This window comes from Lathyrus oleraceus, chromosome 5, assembly GCF_024323335.1.
Source record: "Lathyrus oleraceus cultivar Zhongwan6 chromosome 5, CAAS_Psat_ZW6_1.0, whole genome shotgun sequence".
In the NCBI taxonomy this organism is placed as follows: Eukaryota; Viridiplantae; Streptophyta; class Magnoliopsida; order Fabales; family Fabaceae; genus Lathyrus; species Lathyrus oleraceus.
Genome location: NC_066583.1, coordinates 467714841 through 467724743, shown reverse-complemented (window position 1 = coordinate 467724743; position 9903 = coordinate 467714841). Strand labels below are relative to the sequence as shown.

The window sequence follows — 9903 nt, the reverse complement described above, 5'->3', positions numbered from 1 at the left end:
CATGCAAAGTTTCAAGAAATTTGGATTAAGCATCATCATTTCACAATCAAAATGGCAAGCAATGTGCAAGCAAACACATGTATGAACATTCCCTAGCCAAAATGAAAAAACCACACGTGCACAATTTTTGCAAAAATCATCATAAAATAGTAGACATGGCAAGGATCATGGCACAAAAAATCTCACATCAATTGGACAAACCATAATTGAGATATGAATTTTCTAATGAGAAGAAAAAAAAATGATGAACAAGGCATGGTAAACATGGAAGCATATGATGAGAAAATACCAAAACCTAAAGTGTGAAACGCTGGAGCCAGGAATCGATCCACTGGCGAGTTTAAAATTGAGCGCGGCCTAATGAAACTATGCGTTTCATTAAAGGAGGTGGCGCGCTGCTATTGGTTGCATGGCACACAAACAATGGAATTCATGCAAACACACGGGAAGTGGATCAAACAGGCCTGGGAAACGAAAATGTTAGGGTTCATGTGACACTCATCATGTTCATCATCCATTTTCCAGCTCAAGAACGAAACATCACCAAAATTCACAAGCAGCATACCAATGGCTTCGTCTTAGCATGCACATCAATAATCTAGCATTGATTTAACCTAATTCGTGCTAACAAATCCAGATCGAGCAAGATAAGTTTCAACAATCAATCTTAAATTCAGCATATCTTTCTTGTTTCTCAACGAAAATCAAAAGTACAAAGCTTAGAATACTCATGGATGCAAGATCTACAGAATGCACATCACAATGACATGAATTATAAGATTCGAATTCCAACCTTCAAATTGATGCAGAGCTGGAATCGTGGTTGTTTGGCCTTGTAGTATGCAAACAGAAATTCTTTGATGCTCCAGTAGATGAATGAGTGAAGATCCAATGCTCAATGATGCTTGATGTAGCTCAAAAATGCAACTGCCATTGGTGGAGCTTGATGTAACAGTTCCAAGTTCTGCTCGAAATGGATGAATCCTTGCTTGCAGAAGCTCCAACAACACTTGCAGATGATGAACCAATGGAGAAATAGCAAAGGATTGTGAAGAAATTCGCAGAACAATGGAGAGAAAAAGTTGAGAGAATTTGCAATTTTTGATCTAGATCTGAGATGAATGAAGTGTTAATCACAAAAACAGTTAGAATTAGGTTTATATATGTGCTGTTAATCAACTTTGCTAATCAAGATTAGCCAAAACCAAAGTGATTAAAGAAATGAAGTGTTATGGCAAATTGATCAATCCACCCTCATGTGCATGAAATCTGTTGCTACAGTGCACGTGTTATGAGCCAAACACCCTCCAAATATCATTTTTAACCAAATGCAATTGATTGGAAATATGGAAAATGCATATTTTTGAAAGTAAACTTTTCCCTCCAAATTTCAAATTCAAATCAAGTGGAAAATGCAATTTTTTTGTAATGATTTTTGATGAAAGGTGATGAATGATTATGATAGAGCATGTTAAAAGGAGATTGTAGCAAAAAACCCCACATGATTTGGCCAATTGGTGTGAAAGTTATCCAAGTTTGAAGTTCAAAATATCTTGACAATGATTTGATCATAACTTGCCAACCACACATGCGAAATGGATGTTCTTGGACTTTTTGGAAAGGTGAGAGCAAGATCTTCAACTTTCATGTTGTACAAAATTTCATTTGAAGCTTGTATGATGATGTAAATTTGAGGAGAAGACCTTTCCATTTTTGGCAGCTTGAAATTACAGGTCACTTACTATTTTTGGAAACTTTTCTTCTAACTTTATTTTCTTCATTGTTGATGTTTGAAATGTCAAATGAGACTTGTATGGACATGAATGGGACCTTTCAAACCATCTCCCACCTCCAAATCCATCAATTGACCTTTGGTTGACTGATAGATGAATTGGCTATGCACTGATGATCTTGAGCCCCAAACTCCTGATGAAATGGCTCAATGATGAAACCCTAACTTCCATAAGCTTAATAAAAACCATAGAATGATCTCTCATCTCAATGAAGACCTCGTCTCCTTGACAAGCCCTGATTGGCACAATGCAGATGATTAGGGTTGACCAGAGGTCAAAACCCTAATCCCAAGGTATCTGATCAAGCATAATGAATCTCTTGGTGATGACAAGACCATGATGATGATGATGTACCATTTCAACCAAGATAAAGCTCAACCCCCTTGAGGAACTAAGAAACCCTAATTTGAAGCACACACCCTCAGATGGCTAGTGATCCATCCATGAAACCCTCAAGCTTGCATCTTAACCTCTTTATCTTCTGATCAAGACCTAGGAGGATGACTTGCCCAATGTTGCCACATGATATGCAAAGATGCAATGCCTAATGACCTAAAAATGAAATGCAATATGTTAAACTAGTCCCAAGAGAGGAGGGCAAATTTTGAGGTGTTACAATGTGTCAACCAGGCAAGCTATCAAGAAGTGACTCTTCAGTATGCAGGAGACAAGTTAGCCATGTGTCGGACATGTAAGACAGTTCTGAGATGATGTGTCAGTCAGGCAAGACAGTGTGATTTGATGTGTCAGACAGGCAACCTATCAAGAAGTGAGTCTTCAGCATGCAGGATACTAGAGAGCCACGTGTCTGAGATGATGTGTCAATCCTGCAAGACAGTGTGAGTTGATGTGTTAACCTTGCAAGCTATCATGAAGTTAGTCATCAGCATGCAGGAGACAAGACAGCCACGTGTCGGACACCTAAGATGGTCAGACATGATGTGTCAGTCATGCAAGACAGTCTTAGATGATGTGTCAACCATGCAAGCTATCAAGAAGCTAGTCATCAGCATGCAGGAGACAAGACAGACACGTGTCGGACACCTAAGATGGTCAGAGATGATGTGTCAATCATGCAAGCCATCCATAAGTGTGTTATTCAGCATGCAGGAGACAAGAATGCCACGTGTCACACATGCAGATGGTGGCGCCAATTGGTTTGGCGCCTACACTTAAGGCTTGTACATGGTCGCCAATTTGAATGGCGCCCCCATGGAGTCAGTCCTCGAAATCAAGCATTCAGAACTAGCCTTGCATGCATGTACCCTAAGGTGTCGCCAATTTGAATGGTGCCCCCTCTTTAGGATTGTACATGGTCGCCAAATGAGGTGGAGACACCATGCAAACACAATTTTTTATGCTCTCCTCCATTTGCCTATAAATTCATCCACTCCTTCAACAATTCTTCCACACCAACATTCTCACTACTTCATCTACATTACTTCTTTTACAATTTCATCTTCAACAAAATCTTCCAATTTCATCTACACCAACTCCCCAACAATATGTCTTTACTCACAATGGGCGAAGCACACAGAGGAACAGTTGCAAACATCGCAACATACGTAAGTTTTTTTCTTATACTAATTTTTTATGTTTCATCTCCACCAACCCCATTTTATTTTAAAATACCAACTTAGTCAAGTGTTATATTATTTCTATTATAGGATGTATCAAGGTTTCGAACTCGAGTCCACGAATTTGTCCCAATGGACCCGATGATTCAACCTTATGTTGAACTCGCCGGTTTTGGTCACATTAGCAAGATTATGTATTGGTCTATAGATAACAAGTTCATTCTAGCCTTATGCGAAAGATGGAGGCCAGAGACACACACATTTTGGTTTCCAATCGGTGAGTGTACCGTGACGTTAGAAGACGTCTACATGCTTTTAGGACTACGAATTGAAGGCAAAGCTGTTAATGGTAAGACCAACTATGCAAATTCAATTTGCATAGAGCTTTTAGACACTGATTTGTTAGATGATAATGCTAGAGGTCAAGGTATACTACTCTCACGCCTAAAGTCATATTATAATAGTTTATATTTAGATGAGCATTCTACTGAAGATGCTCGAATAATCAAAACTAGATGTTACATTATGTTGTTACTAGGATCCTTTTTATTTCCCGAAGGTAGTGGTTCTAGCATGCATATTATGTACTTACCTTTACTTAGACATATAGATAGAATAGGTAGTTACAGTTGGGGATCCGCGTGTCTAGCCTATCTCTATAGTTCGTTGTGCAAAAACTCCCACAAAGACACATCTACATTTTCTGGATGTGCTGTTTTGCTACAAGCATGGGGATGGTCAAGACTACCGTCTCTAGCACCGGTCAATAACAACCCCTTCACTTTTCCATATGCAAAAAAGTAAGTTGTTTAAATTGCTATATCTTTACTTACTTCCTTACAGTTTAGTATCCATAACTAATTTATTTTAACTTTTTGGTGTAGATGGTCGGCACGCGGTATGAATTACAGCAGATGTCCGAGACACTGTATTACTCAATATTGCAACCTGTTGGATCACCTTCGACCGACAGACGTAAGCAAAATAACTTCATTAATTCGTCTTATTATGTTGACTTTTTCTACATTCATTTAAATCCTATCGTCTTTAACGTTTCAGTTCATTTGGCGTCCATACCTTAATATGGATCATGAGCATCAGGTCAACCCTGAAGACGCAGCCGTATGGACAGCATGCACACCGATAATACGGTTCACAACAGTGGAGATGCACAACACCGATCGTGTGAAGCTGTAGTTCGGTATGGTCCAGAATATCCCAGACCCCCCAGCTAGCCTAGGAGAATGGCATATGCGTAAAGTGAACGACCAATGGAACTACAACCCTTGGCAAACCTTCGCAAGATCAGAGTGTCGCAAGTGGAAGCACCGTCATGACCATGTCTTAACTGACGCAGTCATGCCAAATGAGGTAAAACCAAGTCGTACTTATATGGCTTGGTACAGATCGGTTGGATTTCAATTCATCGCCGATGATATGTACCTCTACGACCCACGCCAGACAAGTTACACACAAGAAGGATCAACATCTAACCCCCAACAACATTCTCATCCCGGTTACTCACAACCACCTATCCGTCAAACTTTCCGTTCCACAAACACACAAACATACAACCAAAACATGCCATTCACCCAATACCAAGAACATCCCCCATACCACCACCAACAAATGGACCATCAACCTCAGACCGAACATCGCTTCGCACCCACACCATCACCCTACCAAAGTCGCCTTAGCCAAAACACTAACCGCCCCATCACCTACCGTAGCCAAGAACCCCAAACATCACAATACCAAAACATCCCACAACCATATCTCTTCCAAACACCCCAACAACCTTTCCAACCTTTCCTAGACCCATCATTGTCACCCATGTCTCCCTTCAACCGTCCCGGTCGCCCATCCATGAGTCAACCACACCCCAACTTCTCTGACATGGGTCATGAGCTCAGCTACGCCGGTACACCATCATTGAATACTGAAGACTATGCTGAGTTGGCTGAATACCTCAACGGATCTTTTCCTGTAGGAGGTAATGACGCTCCTGGACCATCAGATGAACAAACACCGGTGCAGAATCGTCAACGTGGGTTAGGGCCAAGGGTTAGGGTAGCTAGGGGATGTGGGACCGGAGGTCGGTTAGGTGATCCCGGTCATCACCATTAGTATTCTTTGTGTAAAATCCAAATTTTATTAATACCAATTCGTATTATATCAAATTTATCTTTGTGTAAACTTCAAACATTAGGTTTCTTTGTCTAAACTCCATTTTGGCAAAATTGACATACACATGTTTTGACTGAAACCCTAATTTTGGCAAAACTACCCAACTACCTAACTCACTCATTTTTTATGATGTTGAGGTGGGACAAAGTGCATTGGAAAGTTTGAGATGTCTACTTAAATTGTTATGTTGGACAAAATTTCATAATTCTAAAATAAACACATATGATAATACAAAACATTATAGGCCACATAACAATTGAAATGTCAAAGAGTCCAAGTTCAGGTGCCCATATCTTTCTCATAAAAAATGCAAATGATGCAAAACTTTTGTCCAAATTCATTATCTTGAAAAGATCTACAACTTTTATGTTGAAGGTTTTGTCATTTGAGGCTTTTATCATTCAAACAGAAGGGCTTGAAGTTGGTCCCTTTTGGCAAAATTCACATACACATGTTTTGACAGAAACCCTAATTTTGGGTCAAGTTCGCAAGGACCTAACTCACTCATTTTTAATTATTTTGAGGTGGGACCAAGTGCATTGCAAAATTTAAGATGTCTACTTCAGTTGTTATGTTGGACAAAATTTCATAACTCTAAAAGAAACACATGCAATAATGCAAGACATTATAGGTCAGATTATAGTTGAAAAACTCAGAAGTCCAACTTCAACTGCCCATAACTTTCTCATAAAAAATCCAAATGATGCAAAATTTATATCCAAATTCATTGTCTTGAAAAGATCTACAACTTTCATGTTGGAGGTTTTTTCATTTGAGCCTTTTTAAGGGAGGCGCCAATTGGATTGGCGCCCCCTCTTAAAAATTACACATAGGCGCCAATTGGATTGGCTAGGGCACCTGCCCTAGCCAATTCAATTGGCGCCTCCTTGCATTTTTTAAGAGGGGTCGCCAATCCAATTGGCGCCTCCTCCTAAAAGTGGGGTAGATTGGGAATTTTGCTAAAAATTGGGGTATTTTGGAAAAAAATTCGAAAAAATGGGTTATCTCGGTAAAAAAACCTTATTATTCAGCAAATTAATAATTCAATCCAAATTTAAATAAAAGAAAAAAAATCCAAATTTAACATAAATAATGATTATACACTCCAATACCAAATTCATAAACCAAAAAATGCAACCTATTGTGAAATAGTAAAACAAATATTGAAAGTAAATTGTGGGAAGATTGAGGTATGTGTTCATCAGTAGAACAACCCTTAGTTAAGTGTTTAGAGTGTGTAGATCTTCTACTTACTTCTCTTGTTCCTTGTCATGAACAAAACATTCAACAACCTCAATTTTGAACGGATCAAACTTAAAATCTCAAATCCAATAAATCTGATTACAACGAATTAATATAACATGAAATCAATGGAAGATTATAAGATCTCAATAAAAGTGAAAATAAATGAAAATCAAAGATTAAAGCAACTATATTGAAATCCCAATCTACAAGAAAGAAAGAAAAAAATCCAGCTTTCAAAAAGAAGAAAAAAATATTAAAGCTTCTGCTTCGTAAATTCCAGCATGTATTTCTGAAACATTTTGCTTCTTTTTTTCTATAGATCAAACAGATCCAATTCCACCCTTGTCAATTTTTGTACTTTCTGAAACATCGAATTTGTGATTCCGCTCAATAGATTCAACAGAACAATATAAATAAATTCAAATCTCACTATAATAATAATAACAATGACAAAAGATAATAGATTAATACCATGAAGAAAATGTTTGGTGACTAAACAAGTTGCTTGAGTTTGTGCTTTCTCTTCTTAAATTCAGGAGAAGGTTTTAACAAATCAACATCATTTTGAAGAATATATACAAACCACAAACAAATTTAACAACTATTCTTCTATAAAAGAAAAAACACTCTTGGAAAGCAATTATAACTTAATCAAATCATAAAGCATCATAAACAAATACGATGTTTTGTAATGATCTTATAAACACATACAAAGAAGGAGATTAGAAAGAAAACTTAAGATTTTTAATATTTGAGGAAAAAAGAGAAGTTGATGTGGTGGTCGAAGAAGGAGAAGAAAGAGAGAGAAAGAAGAGAGTAAGATAGGTGACTACTAGGATTTTTGGAAAGAGAGGAGGAGAGAGAAAGATAAGTTTATGTGGTAGATAAAATAATGTTTAATAAATTATAAATAGTAAAATATTAATCAAACAATTTCATGTCAACCATTCTTGAATCAGCTGGAGTGTCATGTTTGCCAAAGTTAACGGATTTTGACAAAGTTTAATAAGAAATGATCAATGTGAATAATAAAATGTGATTTGAGAGACTTAAAATCAACGTTTATTAAATAAGGGACGAAAGTGAAACCTGAAATTAAGTTAAGGTATCAAAAGATGCATTAAACCTTTAATATAACATAAATATAAATAAAAGGAGTTTAAAATTAAATAATATATCCATAAAAATATTTAAAATAATATAATGAAATTATATTTTATAAATTTAAAATTACTTTAAACATTTCAAAAATAAGAATGAATATTAACTTCATATCTTTATATTAAAAATCATCTTATTGCAATTAATGGTTTTTTTTTGTTTACCTATGATCTGATATAATTGTTTTGGGCCTAAAAAGGAATGATCCATGATAAAAAAAACAATCAGAATTTATGGTGAAATTGTTGGGCGTGCTCCCTAAGTTGAGGAGGTCTCCTAAAGTGCATATATGATCGATCAACTCTGTTGGAATTGGGTTACCCCAACAAAAATCTTCAATCCTTCCCATTTATCGTATGTGGCCTACGAGGTGTACACAAAAAATTCTCTCTTCCATGATATGAAGGAGAATGAGTTTCCTCTACTCCCATGTTTCTGATCGTGGAGTAGGGAAAATTGCTTTCTAGCTTTCTAGTCCATGCCTAATGAGTCTTCTATAAATACCCCAATCCTAAAATTGGGAAGGACATCCGGAAATTCCAAGAGAAATACACAAAGCCTCTCACAATCCCAAATGTAAGCAGGCTCTCTCTCTCTCTCTCTCTCTCTCTCTCTCTCTCTCTCTCTCTCTCTCTCTCTCTCTCTCTCTCTCTCTCAACTATTGTACTTTAGTTGATACAATTGGCACACATCGCAGGGCTCTGGTAAAACTAACATAATCAACACCTACATTCCCATTAGATACCTCTTCAACAGTAGTTGTCCTAAAGATGGTACAAATGCGAGGTGTCACATCATCGGGTAAAATTTATGACAATGATCCCCAATCCATAATATAAATGAAAGCCACTATAGAAGAATTATGACGCCACAATAAAGATTTGGAAGACAACGTCTTAAATCTTCAACATTGATAATAGGATGTTAAAATCCTCGAGGAAATTGAGATCCTAGACCCCGACCACTTTCTGACAAAAGTTTGGGGACCCCGTGCAGGAGAATTTCAAACCCACGTCACCGATAAAGTTTGACGAAAAGAGTGATCCTTAGAAGCATGTCTCCTCCATGGATAATCAAATGGCTATCATAAGTTCCAATGCCTCCTTGAATTGCAATTTGTTCTCTTTAACCTTCAAGGACACCACATTGAGGTCATACATGAACTTATCACACATGTTAGTTACTAGTTAGAAGAACCTGGTGAAGAAATTAATCCACCAATTTTTGACGAGCAAGCATAAGAAGGTATCAACTATAACAGCCCAATTTTAGGAATTAATTATTATATTATTTTTATTATATTATATTTAATTATTTGGAGGGTTAAGTAATTAAGTGGTTGTGAGGTAGTATAATAATGGATTAATTAACTTAATTAGTGTGGGAATTAATTATTTAGTGATATGAGATATAATTAAATAATTATTAATTAACCTAGTGTGCATAGTGAGTGGTTAATTATTTGAATTTAAATAGAGGTATTTAAATATTAGGTATTATTGGGCCTAGTGATTAAATTAGAGGAGTTAAGCCCAACTAGAATACTATTATAAATAGTAAGAGTGAAGGAAGTGAGAATTAGAATTCACTTGAGCACTGAAGGCAATAGAGAAAGAGGAGAGGAAAAGCGAGAGGAGTCAAGGTTTCCATCAAATTGACAAGGTAAGGGGGGAAATCCTTATCATTATGGGTTAGTGTGATTGGGTCAATGGGTAGGAACATGTTTTAGGTTGAAATCCTTAATTGGCATGGTTTGGGATTATTAGGTCTTGATAAATACTCTTGAATTGTGATGATTAAATTATGCTAAAACTGTGAATGAATATATAATTGGATGAGTCATAATTTTCTGAACGTGTAGCTTTTTACGGAATCGAAATCGGAGGTCCGGAAATCCTCCAACAATGAAAAATGCGGGGAAATCTGCATTCTGTTTTCGT

The 9903-nt window shown here is 36.9% G+C and overlaps 1 long non-coding RNA gene across 1 annotated transcript; it reads right to left on the bottom strand.

The window, feature by feature from the left end:
• Positions 1-6871: 6871 nt before the first annotated feature.
• Positions 6872-7807, bottom strand: LOC127082763 (uncharacterized). The gene is made up of 2 exons (XR_007788209.1): positions 7274-7807; positions 6872-7163 (listed from the first exon to the last, which is right to left on the bottom strand). It is a non-coding gene; the product is annotated as an uncharacterized LOC127082763 (long non-coding RNA).
• Positions 7808-9903: the final 2096 nt, after the last annotated feature.